We start from the raw sequence: 20,360 nt of genomic DNA, 5'->3' as shown, positions 1-20,360 counted from the left end.
AGAGAGAGAGAGATTTTATAGTGAAGTTAAATGATTTTCATTGGGTCATACAGATAATAAAAGTTCAAGGTAGGATGGCAATCCAGGTATTCCAGCCTCAAAGAACAAATTAGTTTCCTCTTTGGTGGGAGCTGTGCTCAGTTTGGCACATTACTGAGCCTGTATCTGCGTACATGCTCCAGAATTCAAATGAATTGTTCAACTTCAGTGCTCTATGTCAATGTTATTCTCTCTCAGTTCTTTCTGCTTGTTTTCTGCTTTGATTTTTTTTGTCTGAAGGGTATTGGAGTGAGGGGAGGGCAAGTAGAAAGAATGGATATCTGGTGACAAAGATTTGCTATCTGAGATCATAACTGAGGAGATACTTCTTGACCGCCTTTTGCTCAAAATAATCACTTCACATCACATGTGGTTATTGAAGGCTTTCTTTTGCAAGTGTGCTTTTGCAAAGTAACAAGGAGGTCCAAGTCCTGTTGAGTCACTGCTGACTATCACTCGAGGACTAAGGCTTTTTGTATGTTCCTTCTATCTGCTACTGGAGCACTTAACTTCAGGAGTTATTTTTGGTTTTGCCTCTTAGCTCTTAAAATCCAAGCTTACCAACTCGAGTGTGTGCCTGTGGCTTCCCTGACTCCTATGCCAGTTTTTTGTTTAGTTTTTTTCTTCCTCAAGACAGCAGCAGCAGAAGGGAAGAGCATGATTCTGATTCATTATAGTTGATTGCCAAGGTACCTGCTAAGTAAGAGCTATCAATAGCATTGATCTTTGATCGCAATTTGTGTGATTCTTGTAACACAGCTGTTAAAACTGAATAGTTCTATGTGCTGGGCAGAGGATGATAACATAAAAAAAGACAGATCACCCATTAATACTGATTGCAGAAGACAGATTATTTGACTGAAAAGTATATTTTCATTCAGGACACAAGGGGAGATTTGGGAAGAAAAGGAGGACATGAAACAGTCATTCTTCCTTCCTACTCTGCCTCAGCTACAGTGACATTAAAAGACACAGAAGTGTTTTCAGGAGCACACTCTTCTGCTGCTTTCTTAGCATTGTTCCCCACTGATAACACCTCTTCTAATGATAGCATCATCCATTTCTGTTACTCCTCAGTTTAACAGAGGCTTTCCTGTAAAATATTTCTACCAACTTTTGTCTTCCCCCTTTTCCAAAGCTATTTTTAGTCCCCAAGTTCCAAAGGCAGCTGGACATACAGGCAAGATTGATGTAGTGGAGTATGTTACTAGAAGGGGAAACTCCCCTTTAATCCTTGCTTTCAGCTTCCCTCTGTCCTAATAAGATGCTCAAGATTTAAAAAAAATTTTTTTTGCTAAACAAGAAGTTTCAAGAGTACAAACTTGGAAGCCTGCTCTCATGGAAAAGGGATTTATTTTTAGTAAGGAAACAGCTCTTTCAAATTCAGAAACTTGATTTAGACAAGTCCTCCAAAGTTTTTGCTACATAACAACCTTGACTAAACTTCACAACTGTATGTGGTTTAGTCTACAAAATTCAGAGACAGCTTTATTTGTCATCATCCTACTAATACATGCTAATGTTCAAAAGTATCGCAAATGGTTTGTTTAGTTAAATATTACAGACATCACCAGAATATACAAAAGGGTAAGAAGGAGTATTTTGGAATAAAAAAAATGTTAGCAGAATTTCGGAACTTTAAGGAAGTCAGAGGTGATATCTCTTTAATATGGAGCTCTTTGGTTGCATTTGTCAATGGCTGGGGATAACTAGGTAGCACAGTGGAGGGAGCACCATGCCTAGAATCAGGAGAACCTGAGTCCAAATCTGGTCTCTGACATTTACTAGCTATGTGATTGCTTCACCCTGTTTGCCTCAGTGTCTTCATCTGTAAATGAGCCAGAGAAAGAAATGGCAAACTATTCCAGTATATTTGCCAAGAAAATTCCAAATGGGATAAGGAAGTTTCAATCACCATGTCTTACTCTATAGAAATTTTGAAAGCTTCATTAAAATTAGGTTTATTGTTAATCAGTTATTTCAGTCATGTCCAACTCTTCCTGATTCTATTTGGGGTTTTCTTGGGAAAGAAAGAGTGGTTTGCCATTTCTTTCTCCAGTTCATTTTACAGATGAGGAAACTGAGGCAAACAAGGTAAAGTGACTTGTCCAAGGTTAAATAAGTAATATATTTCTGAGGCTAGATTTGAATTCAGGAACATGAATCTTCTCACTTCCATGCTTGGCACTGTACCACCAGATAGCTATTAAACTTAGCTACGATACCATTGATTTCCATAGTTCACTTAGAGATCCCAGCAACATTTGAGCCCCTAGAACTCAGAAAGAAGATATTTGGTTGCAGATCATTCTGTGTAATTATATACCCTGCCATTATTTCTCTTGAGTAATAAGAGACTTCAAATATCTAGCCTAACACTCTCACTTTTCAGATGAAGAAACAAAGACCTGGAGAACTTACATGCCTTGCCCAAGTTTACACAGATAGTGACACAAAGGTCTCTCCACTGAGAGCCATCTAGCTGCTCCACAGACTTATTATTGCAGGATGTCTTGTTCCCTTGATCTTCCCTGCTTCCTGATCTCCCAGTCTTCTTCCCTAGAAATCTACTTTATTCATTTCTACAGCTGTCTCTCTCTCCTATTGGAATGTTAACTCCTTAACGGCAAAGGCTTCCTTTCTTTCTATCTATCTTTCTTTCTTTCTTTCTTTCTTTCTTTCTTTCTTTCTTCCTTTCTTTCTTTCTTTCTTTCTTTCTTTCTTTCATTCCTTTTTTGTCTTTCTTTGTAACTCAGAGCTGAGCACAGGCCTTTGCAAATAGTAAGCATTTAATAAATGCTTATTAATTGACTGTTCCTGAGTTTCTGAATGCTACAGATTTGGAGGATGTAACCACAGCTGGTTCCTCTAGCTGCTTGGCAATGCTATAATATCATCTCTCTTATACAATTTCTTTTAGTATTTTAAAAATTAGTTTTCTTTTTGATTTTGATCTTAATCATTGACAAGAACAAACATTTTAATATGCAAAAGAACAAGAAAGAAAACTTCCAAAAACTATGAACTTCATATGTATATCAAAACAAAGCATATATATATATGTATATGTGTATATTCAAAAGATAGCTTATATATGTATAGAGATGGATTCTACATATGTATTTTCAAAACAGCATATATGTATGTAATAAATTCTATTGGTATTTAAAAGAGCATATACTTATATAGTATATGTAAGATGTATATATTTTTTTTAATTTTAATAAGGTAATAGCAAAACTACTCCATTTGCTTATGTGCCTTTTTGTAATTTGTTGTTTTCTCCTCTGAATTTAAAAAATAGTTTAATTTATGTTCTTTTCTGTGTCTATCACTACCCATTAACTGTTATACCTCACTTCCTTAAGAAATCTCCCCTTATAACAAATATGTATAGTTCAGCAAAAAGATGAAACCACTGAACGAATATGAGAATGCACAGCTTAGTCTATGTTTATAATCCATCACTTCTCTGACAAAGGATTTCTTTCTTAGTCTCTGTAAATGTCTATCATTTATTGATTTTATCAGAGTTCTGGAGCCTTTTGTAGTTGTATAATCTCTATATTATTTTCACTGTAAAGCTTGTCTTCCTCATTCTGGTATTTTACTCTGTATCAGTTCATGAAACTCTTCCAAGGCATCTGAATCCATCAGTTTTGTTTTGTTTTTTTCATTTTTTATGGCACAATGTAATTCTATTACATTAGCCATTCCCCAATAGCTGGGCTCTTAAATTATTTTTAGTTTCTGTACATAAGGAAAAAAAAGTTCTGCTCTAAATAAACTTGTACACATGGGTCCTTTTCCTTTCTCTTTGATCTCCTTGGGATTTGTTGCTGGGTCAACGGTTTACTATCTTTGGGAGTATGCTATTTTCCAAAATAAGTTATAGTTCCACTAACAATGCATTAAGGTATTTATTTTCTCGAGACTACTCTAACAATTTTGTTTTCCTCTTTCATCTTCTTTGTTAATCTTATAGGTGTGAGACAGAATCTAAGCATTTTCAATTATATTTCTCTAATTATTAGTAAATTGGAACCTTTTAACATAGTCACTAACAGGAAGTGTTTCTTGGGTTGCAGTGAATTTTTCAAAATATATTTTCTCCTCCAGCTCCCAGCCCATCCTCATGTCACAGAAGATTGATGCCTTTGCAATTCCCTTCCAGTCCTTTTCTCTACATCTCAAATGCTTTAGCATTACTGATATACTCTTTTCTCCTTCCTTTTAGACAAAGCTAAAAGATGTGTTCCTAGTCCTCACTGAGGCTAATCCCTTTACCTTTGCCCTTGAACCTATTCTACCCCACTACCTCCAGGAATATGCAGCAACAATCTGTCTCCTTTTTATGCATTTTAAAATGCATTTTCATTCTATCTCATTTTTTATACCATCTACCTCTACCTTTCTCTTTACTGATAAACTTCTTCAGAACCCTAAGGAATGAGGAGCAGGTTAACTAAAAAACAAGCAATTATAGAAAAACCTACAGAAAATTATGAGTAAAAAGAACCAAGAGAACATTATATCAACTACAGAAATATTGTTTGAAGAATGACTTGTGTATGACCATGTTCAGAGAAAGAACTGATCAATAGAAAAAAACAAAATATAGTTTTATATATACATATTTTTTGTCATATGATGCCTTCTCAAGTATAGAGATGGGAAGAAATTTTAATGCAACAAATAAATAAATTAATAAAACATTCTCTATACATACTATGGATATCATTCTTCAACCATTTTATCCTTAATCTTTTGAAACCTGACTTCTGTTGCCACTCTATCGTATCTATACTCTCAGAGTTTCTCAATGACCATATCCAAAGCCCTCTTCTCATCCTTTATTATCTTGAATATTTCTACAATATATTTCACTTTCTAGCAACATATACTTCCCTCCCTTGACTTCAGAGAAACTGTACTCTACTGGTAGAATTCTGTGGCAAAATAAAAAAAGATAACTTAAAACAATTATAAATTAATTAAAACAATAGATATGAAATCAGAAGACCTGGGTTTCAATCATGCCTCTGCTAATTGCTACCTGTATAACCCAGGACAAATCAATTGACCTTTTAGGGTCTCTGTTTCTTCATCTATAAAATGGAAGGTTAGACTACTTGATCTTTAAGGTTCTTTCTAAATCTAGATCAATCATCCTATAATCCTATGTCGCTAATTGATACTTACCTAGCTCCTTTGCTAGTTCCCTTTAATCTTCCTAACTTCTTGAGGTAGGTGTCACCTAACTCTTGGATAGCTTCTCTTTTCTCTATATAATTTTCTATTCAGAGATCTCATTTATTTCCATAGCGACAACTACTAGCTGTGAGGATAACTCCATGATCTCTTTTCTGCACCCATGATTTATAAGGGTAAATTGAAGAAACTTGAGATTTTTAACCCATAGAAACCCATGAAAAAAACATAAGAGAAATATGACTTTAACTATTTCAAGTACTTGGATGCATAAAAGGAATTAGCTTTTTTGATCACTTATCTAGAAATGGAAGGGATTTCTGAATAATCTGGTCAAATTCAACTCATTTTATAGAAGAGGAAATTGAGGCCCAGGAAGGTTAATATTTTGCCCAAGGTAACAGAGGTAATAAGCATCAGAAGAGATATTTTAACTCAGTTTCTCCAACTCCAAGGCAAATTCTCTTTCCTTCTTACCTTATAGACTTATTATGCCTAATTCTAAAGGACAGAACTGGGAACAACAAAGGAAACTGCAATAAAACAGATATTGACATATAAATAAATATTTCATTAAATTAAACTATCTTAAGTTAGGATTAGCTATATCACATGGTCTAAATGCCTTTAAGCAGGGGCTGAAAAACTTCATCTTGGGAATATTACAGAGAGAATTCCAATTTATGTGGGTTTAGACTTTATGACCTGCAAAATCCCTTCCAACTCTAAGATCTACAACAGTCCACAGATCATCCTTACCTAGGGGTTTCACTGGCACCTTAGACTTAACACTTTGAAAGTTAAGCTTGTTATCTTTTTAAAAAATCCATTTTTCTTTCTGACTTTGCTCTTTGTGTCAGAGGCAAGCCAATCCACACCATTTCCCATGCTTAAAACTTGAAAATTATTTTGGACTCTTTCCTCTTCCTCCATTTAGCTTGCAAGCCCTATTGATTCTGACCCTGCTACATTTCTTACATCTGTTTTCTCTTCTCTGTCCAACTTGTTGTTGTTCAGGTGTTTTCAATTGTATCTGATTCTTTGTGATCCCCTTTGGGGGGTTTTCTTGGCAAAGATACTGGAGTGGTTTGCCATTTCCTTCTCTAGGTCATTTTAGAGATGATGATACTGAGACAAACAGGGTTAAATGCCTTGCCAGGCTCAAACAGCTAGAAGGAAGTATCTGAGGTTAGTTTTAAACTTAGGAAGAAGAGGCTCCCTGATTCCAAATACAACATTCTATCCATTGTCCCACTGTCCCTAACCTACCATTATTCTCCCTAGATTGTATGGGGGTGTTCAAGGAAGAGCATTACCTCTGGTACAAAAGCTTCTTTTCACAGTTATTTTCTTCCTTTGAAGTCCACCTGCTCCCCACTTATCACCTGTGGTTCCAAGAAGCTGTAGCATACACAGCACACACAACCCAGTAAACTATCTCAAAAGATAATCTAAACCAGATTGAGGGTAACGAACTATCTTCAAACTCATTAGTTAGTTATGAGAGTATCTATCTCATGTGCATGAAGATTTTCCCTGGTGGAGGGGGCAGATGAAAATATTCTATTACCACTTAAAGGTGGAAGAAGTAAGCACGGAGAACTTAAAGTTCATTTAGACATTGAAGAAACAAAGGTCATCTGCTGAACATGAAGTCATCTTGACTTTTGTCTTGCCACTGGATTTTGATGATTCTTGAAGAGAGTAAAGTTTAGGACATTATGCTACTCTGCCTCACTTAAATCTAATTTATTAGAGTCTAAAGATCCCACCAAAGATGTTATTTTGATCCTTTTCAAGTACGAAGGGCAAAAACTAACCAAACACTATCATCCTCACTACCATTATCTTGAGCAGGACCTATTTTGTCTAATGTATTAGCCTCCTGACAGGTCTTCCCATTATAATTTATTAAAATCCATCCAGATTAATCTTTCTTATGCATAAACCTGGAAATAATTTTTCTCTGTTCAAGAGTATCCAGTGGCTCCCTATTGCCTAACAAATAATGTCCATACCTCTTCATAATTCATTACCCATAACAATCCAATGCCATCTTACTTTTCCAGCCATATTTCATTTTTCCTGCTCCTTATCTTCTATATTTAACGTATCCTAGAGAAGAGATCATGGGAGATATCTAGTTCCACTCACCCCTGGAAAAAATCCCCATTATAACTCACATAAGAAGTGATCATCCAAATTCTGTCTCAAGACCTCTAGGGAGAGGAAATCTATTACCTTCTAAATACCTCTTTACATTTTTTTAATTTTAAACATTTATTAATATTCATTTTTAACATGGTTACATGATTCATGCTACTACTTTCCCCTTCACCCACCGCATTCCCCCCACCCATGGCCGACACACATTTCCACTGGTTTTATGATGTGTCCTTGATCAAGACCTATTTCCAAATTGTTGGTAGTTGCATTGGTGTGGTAGTTTCGAGTGCACACCCTCAGTCATGTCCACCCCGACCCATGCATCCAAGCAGTTGTTTTTCTTATATGTTTCCTCTCCTGCAGTCCTTCCTCTGGATGTGGGCAGCATTCTTTAGCATAAATCCCTCAGAATTGTCCTGGGTTTGCATTGTTGCTGGTACAGAAGTCCTTTACATTAGATTTTACCACAGTATATCAGTCTCTGTGTACAATGTTCTTCTGGCTCTGCTCCTTTCGCTCTGCAACAGTTCCTGGAGGTCTTTCCAGTTCGCCTGGAACTTCTCCAGTTTGTTATTCCTTTTAGCACAATAGTATTCCATCACAAGCAGATACCATAATTTGTTCAGCCATTCCCCAATTGAAGGACATACCCTCCTTTTCCAGTTTGTTGTCACCACAAAAAGTTCAGCTATAAATATTTTCATACAAGTCTGTTTATCTATGATCTCTTTGGGGTACAAACCCAACAATGGTATGGCTGGATCAAAGGGCAGGCATTCTTTTATAGCCCTTTGAGCATGATTCCAAATTGCCATCCAGAATGGTTGGATCAGTTTACAACTCCACCAGCAATGCATTAATGTCCCAATTTTGCCACATCCCCTCCAGCATTCATTACTCTCCCCTTCTTTCATTTTAGCCAATCTGCTAGGTGTAAGGTGATACCTCAGAGTTGTTTTGATTTGCATTTCTCTAATTATTAGAGATTTAGAGCACTTTCTCATGTGCTTATTGATACTTTTGATTTCTTTACCTGAAAATTGCCTATTCATGTCTCTTGCCCATTTATCAATTGGGGAATGGCTTGATTTTTTATACAATTGATTTAACTCCTTGTATATTTGAGTAATTAGATGATGACTTGTTTGAAAGGTTGTTATTTTTTTTCCTTCCACCCAAACTTTAGCAAGTTTCTATTTCAAGGCAGGGAAAGACCTCACTAATATTTTGGACACAACTTTTGGAAGCCACATTAACTATTAAGATAAATTGACTTCCCGAGGTGCTATTGCTATCTCCATCCTCAAATTATCGATTTATCTGCTGTGACCCACCAGGAGCTCATTGAGGGTGAGAATTTTCTTGTTTGGGAGTGGGGGGGGGTTGGATCTGTAGCATCTATCAGAGCACCTGATGAAAATTAGGTAATGAATATATGCTTATGAAATTGAATCCAATTAATTTATTGGATAGAGAGCTCTGCTCCATGCCAGGAAGACCTGGTTCAAGTCCTGCCTCTGACACATGCTGACTGTATGGTTCCTTGGTAATTTACCTAACTTCTTGGTCCTCTAGATAGTTTTCTAAAATATAATTTGCTGAGAAAGTGCCAACTTGTATCATTAAGGAGTTTCCTCACCTAGACACTCCCTTTAGTAATGAAATATCAGGCCTAGAATTTATACCTCCTCTAATATGCTAAATAGTAGCCTACCTCACAGAAAGAGTTAACCATGCTTCTAAGACAGATTTTTAGAATTTGTGAGTTTTGTCTGAAGCAGTGACTCTTTCTAGATCCATTTCCTCAGTGCCACAATCTTTTCTCCAAGTTTACCCATCATTCCCACCCACTGGTTCTTCAAATCATTACAAATCACCAATGAGCCTGACAGCCCTAGTATCTCAGCCTTACACATAAAATTTATCCTCTGCCAGGGAGATGAAAGCCCTCATTTGATTAGTTTTCTCAGAATCCATGGGACCAAGTGTGTCTACATATATAGTGCAAGAACATTAAGTAATAATTATTTTCAGCAGAAAGTTGTCAGTCTTTCTTCAAAATAATAGGACAAATAACATTGGCATGACAAAAGAATAGAAGGCAAAGCAGTGATTTTAAAATCATAGCAAAAACTTGGGAGCTGAAATACATATTATTATAATCCCTGCACACTGAGGTACCCGCACAAAGTAATCATTTTGCATGTTGCAACAAGAAAGGTGTTGGAATCCGGATCAGTGGGGCTGGAAGCTAAAAATAGTGGTTTATGATGTCAGCCTTACAACAAGGAGTCAAATAGCAGGCTAAAGGGACAATGCAAAATTAGCAGCAAAGGAGAGGGAAGATTTGGGGGTGTTTTTTTCTTAAGGATATGTCACATGAAAGATGCTACACTGGTAAATTACAAGTCTATACTCAGGGAACATTTATTGAGGCACTTTGTAGATTCACCTTCATTAAGAGAATGGCTTGATCATAGTTTCTTGGTCCTTTAGCATGCAATTAACTTCATTCCATTCTTATATCCAGGTGGCACAATGGATAGATAGAGAGCCATGCTTTGTGTTGAAAAGACTCATGTTCCAATCTGGCCTCAGGCACTTACTAGTTATGTGAACCTGAGTAAATCACTTTACTCTATTTGCCTCAGTTTCTTGATCTGTCAAATGAACTGGAGAAGGAAATGGCAAATCATTCTATTATCTCTGCCAAGAAAGCCACAAAAGAGATCAAACTAAACCAGAACAAGAACAATTCTTAGGTAGAATAGCTTCTCCTCTTCTGCTCTTCCATGCTTTGATTTTATGGTTATTCTTGCCCCATACATCTAAGATGCAAAACTTGATGAATTCAATTTCCTTCCACAAATGTTTATAAAGCATTTACACTGTATAATATTTCACTCAGAGGCAGTCAGTTTGAAATCTGTTTTCCTATAAGTTTAAGTATAAAGTAGTCATGTTGTTGTTGTTCAGTCCTTTCAGTCACGATAGATTCTTTGTGACCCCATTTGAGGTTTTCTTGGCAAAGGCACTGGGGTGGCTGGCCATTTCCTTCTCCAGCTCATTAGACAGATCAGGAAAATGAAGAAATCAAGGTTAAGTGACTTGCCCAGAATCATCTGACTAGTAAGTGCCCAAGGTCAGATTTGAATCCAGGAAGATGAGTCTTCCTGACTCTAAGCCAGGCACTCTATCCTTTGTATCACCTAACCTCCCCCCACAGGTAGGCATAAATAGGTACAACACTTGTTATTTCATTAGTATGTTATTATACCCATTTAACAAATTGATAAAGATTAAGCCAGTGTCTAAGGCAGGAATGTAGCTCAGGTCTTCCTGACTTTAGGACAAGCATTCTATTTACTGGGACAGTTAAATGTATACATTATGGTTTCTATGGCTTTTCCAGCTCTAAATCTATGATTATTTTATCTTCAATTGCACAATATCACAAAATTACAGGAGGCCTTCAAGTCTCTTCCTCTACCTTAAGACATCTCCCTTCTTGTTCCATTGGAATGGGGCAGTGCTTCTGGCAAGACTTCAGGTCTAGCCTTCAGGCCCATGTCTCTGGCTGTCTGGGTGAGTCACTGGTTCTTCTCTGGCTGGCATGCTTATGTCCTCTTTATTAGGTAATACTTTCCTTCACAAGTTTATTAGGAACACTGCCATCTGGATCCAGACACGGCTCTGAAATCTCTTCATTCCTTCATTGGGAAATCAAAGGATTAAAAATTGGAAAGGACCTTAAAGATCATCTATTTTAGCCCCTCATTTCACTGGTAAGGAAATTGAGGTCAAAAGAGGTGAAGTAAATTGCTCATGACCACACAGGTAGAAACAAAGTTGGAATTAAACTCAGGAAATCTGATTTCATATCCATTACAAGACACTGTCCTTCTTCTTAATTAAAAATCTTAGCTAATGTCCCTCTCTAAACTAACTTATATTTTTCCTGCATGTACATACACATAAATAAATATGTGTGATTTCCTCACTGGGAGCCCAGAGGTAGCAAGGTAAATGAAGTCAATATATACTTCATTATTCCTTTAGAGATGGAGACTTTCATGCCGTTCACTTAATTCTCTGTACTGTCTGAGATAAAACATAACTTTAGTTGGAGGTGGAGTAAAGGGAGACATCAAAAAAAAATTTTTTTTGATCAAAAGATTTCATTGAGAGTACATTGCTGTGAGGGGGAAAAAACATCTTCCCACACCAGAAAATTTTGGTTCTCCTTCTCTAATCTATCCTTAATAGAATTCACCAACTCTTAGGATCAAGGAAAAATAGAAGAAAATGGTTGTACTTTACCCAGTGACCATTTGCCCACCCCTATAATCCAACATAGTCATTTATGTGTTCATCCCATAGTGTTATCCCTGCTGTTCTTTATTTCTTGACAAATTATGATTTGTCACCTTATTGTAAATAACAGTTGGGGGATATGTAATGAAAAATCTCATGGGCCGAGCAAAGCATCACATTATTAATTTGTCAGAAATGCTATTACCTAGAGAACCAATTTTAAAATTGTGGATTTTGTAATTTGGCATCTGAGGGACTCTGAACAGTATTTAGTGATACAGTGATTGGAAGAGGGAGCATGTGTATATGGTGAAATGGCTTTAAATAATATTGCTATGGAAATCTTTACTCATTGGTTTTAAAAACTAACCAGAAGGACTAAAAATAGCATTACAAAAAGACCCCAGGGAAAGGAGTATCACTTTCTAACTACAGTCTTCCCTCCATTTGTGCTTTTCTGATGCTCAATTACTTTCTACATGTTTAAATCTATGTATTTGTGTGGGTTCTGTTTTCTTCTCAGTAGACTGTAAGTTTCTTGGGGCCAGGGGTTATTCTGTTTTTTGTGGGGTTTTTTGGCAACTTAGCACAAGTTGGACCCATAGTAGATCCTAAATGCCTTAATTGGATCAATGTAATTGAATCAATGATTATTTAAATATATTGTTTAATGGGAAGTAGAGCAGAAATGTTTACTCTTCAGTTATAGTTCTGGCACTGATGTTTACCACTCAGCCCTCAAAGGGAAGAAATATCTGGAGATCTGCCACAAAGGGAAACTCTCTAACAATATCTGGAGATTGTTCAAAAATGTCCCATCTGCATACATAGGGAGGGATCTTCTGTAAATTACTCCCAAGTGACCAGAACATTGCTCTTGGGGCAGCCAAACTGACTCAAAAGAAAATGTAGGATTGGTGGGGACAGAGAAATTCTACCGAATTGCTTTTCTCTCATCTGAACCTTGAGTGTTCACACCCCATTTTAAAATAAAGAATTATCTCTTCATTATATAGAAACACAAATAACAAGGATAGCAAAGATTCCATTAATTCAGCTCATTTACCTTTTTTATTTATTACTTCCATTACCCCAAATATAATCCACAAAATAAGAGCTCAGGGGTTGGGTCGGACATCACTTGTTTTTAAGTTTTTCAGAACACTTCATTACTCATTCTAGCATCTAACCAATCTGTGTCATTTTTGATAAAGCTGGAGAGGTAGTGTCACCTAGTGGATAGAGAACTACTCTTGGAAACAAAACCCCAGGTTTAAGTTCCTCCTCTTCTATATACTGGTTGTATAATGACCCTTGACAAGTCACTTAACTTCTCAGATTTTTCTATGGTTATACCAAAGAAAAGTATCAATCTCCATTACTAGATAGTGTTTCATCAGCTGTGAGATTCCTATACCTGTGAAATCATGAGTCCATTTCCTATCTCTGTCCTTCAAGAAAACTTGTCATAAAAGTGCCAATTAAGGTCATTTGCCCTGGAGAAAGAATGTTCTAACTTAGAGCAAATAAAATAAAATAATATTGAATCTTACATCCATTTCTTTTTACATTCTCAATGAAAAAAAGAGAATAAATATATATATGTATATGTATATATCCACTTTTGAATATCTTTACTAAAAATAATTAGGTACATTTTTACTGTTTATGTTTTAGTAAAGTTATAAAATGAACAAAATACTACATAAGAAACAAAAACTTGTAAAGTGAAGTGAGCAGATCCAGAAGAACATTGTACAAAATAATAGCAATATTGTATGATGAATAATTGGGAATGACCTAGCAATTCTCAGCAATAAAGTGATCCATGTCAATCCCAAAGACACATGATGAAAAATGCCATCCATCTAGTTCCAGAGAAAGAACTCATGGAGTCTGAATACAAACCAAAATATACTATATTTTACTTTCTTTCTTATTTTTGTTCAAGATTTCTTCCAAAAATGACTAACAAGAAAAAATATTTTATATGATTGAACATGTAAAATTTATATCAAATTGTTTACTGTTTCAGGGAGGAGAGAGAGGGTGTGAGGGAGGAAGAGAATTTGGAACTCAAAATTAAAAAAAAAACAACTAATGTTAAAAATTATTTTTAGATGCAATTTGGGAAAAATAAAATATAAATAAAAATGTTTAAAAAAACCTAACTTTTGTATATTACTATGCTATATTATATGCCACAATTCCAAAATTTAATTCATACTTTCAAGAAGCAGTGGTGTACTAGAGAGAGGCTGGTGTCAAGAGTCCTACCTCTAACATATATCAACTGTGTGACTCTGGACAAGTTACTTAACCTCTCAGTGCTGCCCAGGGAGCTTTCTAAAACTGAAATAGAAATTTCAAAAAAGTTACTTACCTTCATGTGTGTAGGAAGATACATTACAAGAAGTTCTGATAGGCCTGGAGGTTCCTAAAAATGTTTGAGGAGACTATTTCATATCCTTCAAGCATCTCATTACAGATTAGTCAGATTGTTTGGACCTTGGGGGAAAAGAAAGGCTATTGACTCAAGCATAAATTATAAGTACTTTAGGATTTAATTCAGGACTTTGATTACCTTCTCTATTTGAAGAAGCAACAAAATTTGAATATTTTATCTCTAACAAAGTCCATACTTTCAGACATGAGAGTTTATCTTGTACTCAATACTGTGACTGAAAAGTTCAGTCTGAATATACTCACACTGATGAGTTAGTGCTCTATTACAAACATTAAACAAGTCTGAACAAAGGTCTAAGGCACAAGTGTTAATGCAATGTTAAGAGCATATACTTTTTTTCCCACCACACCACTTTTCTTCCCTCTTCGCCCCCAAGATAATTTCTTTGAAGAGATTCAGTATTTTTTTCTTTTGAGGAGAGGAACAAGTTGAATTTTGGTTTAAAATTAATTGAGGTAAAAGCTGTAAAATTTGGAAGTCAGAGAGAAATGTTTCTGAGATAACTGTATTTTCTTTCTGTCAGTAGAGTTATTTCAATTTTAGATTTCATAAAATGAGGGAAAATTGGGAACATGGAAACAATGAAGTATTGTGATCACAACTACCCTTTTACTACTATTATACAACTACTATTCTGTTATTTAATTTCTACAATTTCAACAAACACAGATGATTTGTCTGTTTCATCTATCATCTGTCTGTGCCTATTATCTATCAATCATATATTCCTCTGTGTATGCCTATATTGCAATCTTTATAATATTTATCTCTACTTATTTTTACATTTACATCTATAGAGAGAGCTCTACTCCAAAGTATGATGAATACTATAATCTATGAAGAACTTTGCCAATATTGATCAGGAAGGCTATAGATTAGCTTTTTATGATATTTCCTCAGCACCTGGATATAGACAGATAAAGGAAAAGTAGGACATTTAGTGTTCTAGAAAAGCTAAAACACCAAAAAAGTCTTCCTTGGATCAGAGCAAAAAGTTGGACAAGGAAAATTACTATTGGTTTTGAGTCAAAGATGACCTTAAAGATTATCTTGTTAAACCTCCTTATTTTACATATGAGAAAATTGAAACCCAGAGAGATGAGACAACTTTCCCAAAATCACGTAGGTATTAAACAAATAGTTTTATTTTTGCATTTACACTTAAATTTATATTACAATTTCACCTCTTAAATCAACACATTTTTTTCATGAACAGCACATAGAATTTTTAAAGGAGAATTCACAAACTTATATATCAAACACTCTTGTGTACTTAGTATCCCAGATGAGACTAAGTGGTCTTCACTCTAATATGAACAAGAAAGATACAGCTCATCAAAGTATTCTCCTAAAAAGAAGTTAAATTTTGTAAAAAGAAAATAACAGGAAGCTATATGATATGATATCTGGAGAGTAGACTTAGAATCAGGAAGAGGAATGCATATTCTGCCTTAGACACTTAGCACCATCAGTGCTTTAAAATCACAAAGAAATATGATTTTATTAGGGGAAATGGCATTAAAGAAGAAGCATTACCATCTGTCTTGTCAATTTACCCTATGGAATTTTTCCATCCAACTTACAACTAAAACCTCCTTTGTGTGTTGACTTCCCCATTAGAATGTAAGATCCTTGAAAGGGAATTATTTCTGATTTTCTAATGGTATCCCTAGTATTTAGCATAATGCTTTTCATGGAGTATTTAATATTTTTTCATTTTAAAATTGATTTTCATCCATTCATTCATCTATCCATTTATTCATTCATTCATTCCTAACTCTAGGATTCTGGAAAAATCATACAATTACTGTTCTCTGGGTCTCAGTTTTTTGAGGAGGTTGGACTTACAGGCGTTTTTGCTCTATTCTAACTCAAAATCTATGATCTTATGAATGATGACAGCAACAAAATACATGTATGTAGGAGACATTTTTCATTGGAAGTTACTCTTGTAAAGTGGACATATTTGAATTCTGGGATTTCAAATTTAATGGGAAATTAATCACTTACATGACAATCTTTTAAAGTTGCTTTTTCATAAGTCTGAGGTTGCAGTAGCTTTGCATCAACCCCTAAAATTTAAATTGTCTTTAGAGGGAAGTCATGACTGAAAAATAAAAAAAGTATGAGATTATTGTCAATTTTGCTGGAGTAAAACACTGGTCTTTCCATTGTAATCAGTGGATAGTGATTATTGCCAAGTTAACATGTGTCTGAAATCTTTTTTTTTTATATAACTTATTTTTAGGAAGCATTGGTAGATATAATAGCTCAGAGAACCTACTCCATTAACAATCTGACTGATCTAAAAGATAAACAATATTTATGGGGTTGTGGAATTATAAGACCCTACTTCAGCTAAAAATTTAAGGAGAGCAACACGTTAAATTATATTTTCCTTCCCTATTGCCTTGGGAAATAATATATAATGCATCACATAGGTATGATTCAACCAAAGTCCAAATTCCTTTGAATTTCTTAAGAATTTGGCCTATTTTTATAGGATACAAAGAAAGAAATGACTCATGGAGTAAATGACAGTAATTAACCAATTTTAAAATAAAGAATCAAAATCTTGATAAAATATCCAATATGCTGATTTTTAAATATTTATTTACTTACTGTAAAAGGGAATCAGTGAGTTGAACATGAAAAAATGAGTAGTTTTGTCTTCTCCATTATTTAACTACATTGACACAACCAGTTTGAGATGATTTGTAAACAAAAGTGCCAGATATGAAACAAGAAAAAGAAGGCAAATATATAATTGGATAGACACTATTTCTCCATCCCTTCTCTTCTTCTAAATCTAGGATCTATCATGGATTTTTCCAAATAGTTGGTATATTATCTTGAGAAAATTTCTTGAACATCCATTTCAGTTTTCACATTTATAAAATGAACATATTTTTCTTACATATCTTACAGGATTCCTGTGAGAAAAAGATGAAATAATGGGTGAGGAAATTATTTGTAAAAAGAACTATGTAAACACAAGGTATCGTGTTTTCAGTTTTATTAAAAATATATGAAGTAGGCAAGTCAGTCTGTCCCTCTGCCAGCCAGGAACAGCATGTGAGGTCATGTCTGCTATTAGACCCACATGGCTCCCTCTTCACTGTACCTCATGCTAGTACCCCAGGGAGCAGTAACCCTAGACCAACTCAAGACTGGCCAGGATAGGAGTGCAGGTGGAGACCATCTTCCCCTAAGATGGGAGCGACATCCACGACCAGACATGTATGGTTCACTAAAACACGGTGGTGCTTGAAGATGGGAAAAAAATTTATTCCTCTGAAGTCAGAAATAAACCGTTCAAGTTTGTGATGGGCAAACTGGAGGTGATTTGAGCCTACGAAGAAGTTGCCCAGCTGAATGTGGTCCAGAGAGCAAAAATGGCCATCTCTCCACTGGTCACCCAGGCATCATTCTACCAAACGCTACTCTCATCTTTGATGTGGAATTGGAAAGACAGGAATTATTTCTTCCCCTAGTTCCCTTTTTCTTGAATTGGACACATGTGGGAATCCAGAGACTCAACTTCAAGAAAAAAATGCACATGAAATTGTATGCAGCTTTTCCCTAATATTTTACTACATTTATATACCTTGTTTGAATGTGCCATCATTTGGCTTTTCTTCCAATTCTTCCTCCTTTTAATGTGTATTCTTTAAACAACTCCTTAAAACCCAACTTGTCAAGTCATTCATCTCTTCATTTTTGTTTTTGGGATCTAGATTTAAAATTAAATCACTTGACTATAGATTTAAGATTAAGTGTATGGTCAAGCATTAATACACACAGATGGATTAACCTTAGAAGAGGAATTGTATGGACAGAGACAATCTTTGTTTTATTTCTTTTGATGAAGTTTATCTATGTATTTTTTAAAAACTTAATTTCTGTCTAAGAATCTATGTATCAATTCCAAGACAGAAGAGAGGTAAGTAATAGACAACGGAGGTTAAGTGACTTGCCCAGGGTCACACACACTAGGCAGTGCCTGAAGCCATGTTTGAACCCAAGACCTCCCAGTTCTATGCCTTGCTCTCAATCCATTAAACCACATGATGCTGCTGGTTTATTATGTTTTAATTGGTTTTTCTTTGTTAAAGTTGTAAAAAAAGCAAATCAAGGAGCAATTGAGGGATGACATATTCTCTACGTAAAATGATTTCCTTGTAGAATATTAGTCACCATGTTCAAAATGAAGGTGGAGGAGAAGCTGCTTCAACTACCCAATCCTTCCACATCCTTCATCTCTGCCTTTTGGGAGCAAATCTTTTCAATGCAGTATTGGATACATCACTTGATGTCTTATCTGCAGGACAACTTGGGTCAACATAAACCCACTTTGTTGATGTCTAGCTTTTTTTTTTTTTAATCTTGTGGTTTTCTAATGGATTTGAATGACTTTAAATCTCTAGGAGTTATCAAAGCTTAAATGATAGATAGCTTATATCCTCCACTGGTGGAAAAGGCATGTAATGAAATCTAGAGAAGGATCCCAACACATAGCATGAGTACTAGGAGGAGAATTTATGAGAGGACATGAGCAAGAATTATAGAAGATGAAAAGGAATGGATGGGCAGTGATCTGCAACATGAGGGGGTTATCCACATAGAAGAGGTCACATAATCTGTATAGAACCAAGTGTATGAGGTTCATTAGGAGAGTATTCAGGGGGAAGTCTATGTAATCATCTTCTGCCCACTGTTCCCATCCTGGATGCAGAATTCTAATGGGAAACTAGAGCTTCAGTCTTCTTTAGAGAAATGAGAGGGGTAAGTGGGAAGATTAGGGCATTCTTGATAGCATTGTTGTTCAGTCATTTCAGTCATAACTGACTCTTTGTAATCCCTTCTGGATATTCCTGGTAAAGATGGTGGTGTCTTTTGTCATTCCCTTCTCCAGCTCATTTTATAGATGAGGAAACTGAGGCAAATAGGATTAAATGACTTCCTCAGGGTCACACGGTTTGCGAGCTCCTGAGGCTAGATTTGAACTCAGGTATTCCTGACTGCATGTCCAGTGCTCTCTCCACTGCTACCTAGCTGACACATTGGTAACACTGGAAAAGAGTAAAGGAAGAGTCATATTCTTCCTTCTTGCCCATCCTAACTCCACTTCACAAACTGACTGAGATATGTCTGTAGATGTTTCCTACTCTAGATCTTCCATATTCCAAATGAAATGAAGAGAACAGAAAAGTTTTCATTGCAAAAAGTAAAAGACAAAATGTGTTGACTATATTAATTATTCAATGCATTTACCTATATATTAAAGCTGAATTTGTCAATTTAATGAGCACTATGAATTCTATATAGCAAGCTTAATGTTCATGCTATACCTGGTCCTTTAATTCATTAAATAGCCCTTTTTAGCAAATCTCTTTGATCACTCAATGATTGGAAACAAAAGATAAAAGTGGAAATCATCTGTGGCCACAAAATTTTCAAAGAATCATTATGTCATACATTTGCATAAAATATATTCATTTAGGAAAACTACAAATCCATTTTGAAAGGATACTCAATCAAAATGTGACTAAACATGTACCACAGTGGATGGAAAGATCAAACCTAATGCAACACAACTTGAAATATTCCAACGATCTTATTAATAATGAAAAGATGCAAAGTTGTGATCATATAAAATTTATTCCAACCTGGAATGCTAGAATTAATTTGTGACAAGTTTCGTCCTTAACAGCAGTAAAGAACACTTTAAAGTAGGTTTCATTCCTTTTCCTGTTAAGCTAAGAAAGTGAAGTCATTGCTAAAAATGAGTAATGAGTAAAATATGGATTAGTTTTCACCTATGATTATGTTGATGACTACTTTGTTGTTTTAAATCAAACCATTATGATGATTATCAGTGTCATGATTCTCACCAAGAGATTGCTTTTGTATCTATTGGACTCTCATGCCTTGTATCATTTTTCAACTTTTCATATTTATGTTTATCTTTTATCTCCACCTTGACTAATAGTTTTTTGATATGATAATAATTCTCAAGAATATAGTAATTGAGAGTTTGCAAAATGCTTTTCTTATAAAACCTTATCAGATAGATACAGCAAATCAGAGGTCTTTGAAGAAAGGGCCTCTCTCAGACATTTTTTGAATATTTTTTATATTAAACCATGTTTTCAAATGTCAG

The 20,360-nt window shown here is 35.3% G+C and overlaps 1 pseudogene; it reads left to right on the top strand.

Moving 5' to 3' along the window:
- Nucleotides 1–17,783, top strand: part of LOC123241767 — a 27,589-nt pseudogene extending 9,806 nt beyond the window's left edge.
- Nucleotides 17,784–20,360: the final 2,577 nt, after the last annotated feature.

This window comes from Gracilinanus agilis, chromosome 3 (assembly GCF_016433145.1).
Source record: "Gracilinanus agilis isolate LMUSP501 chromosome 3, AgileGrace, whole genome shotgun sequence".
NCBI lineage: Eukaryota > Metazoa > Chordata > Mammalia > Didelphimorphia > Didelphidae > Gracilinanus > Gracilinanus agilis.
The sequence above is the reverse complement of the archived record's forward strand: the minus strand, read 5'-3'. Positions and strand labels throughout refer to the sequence as shown.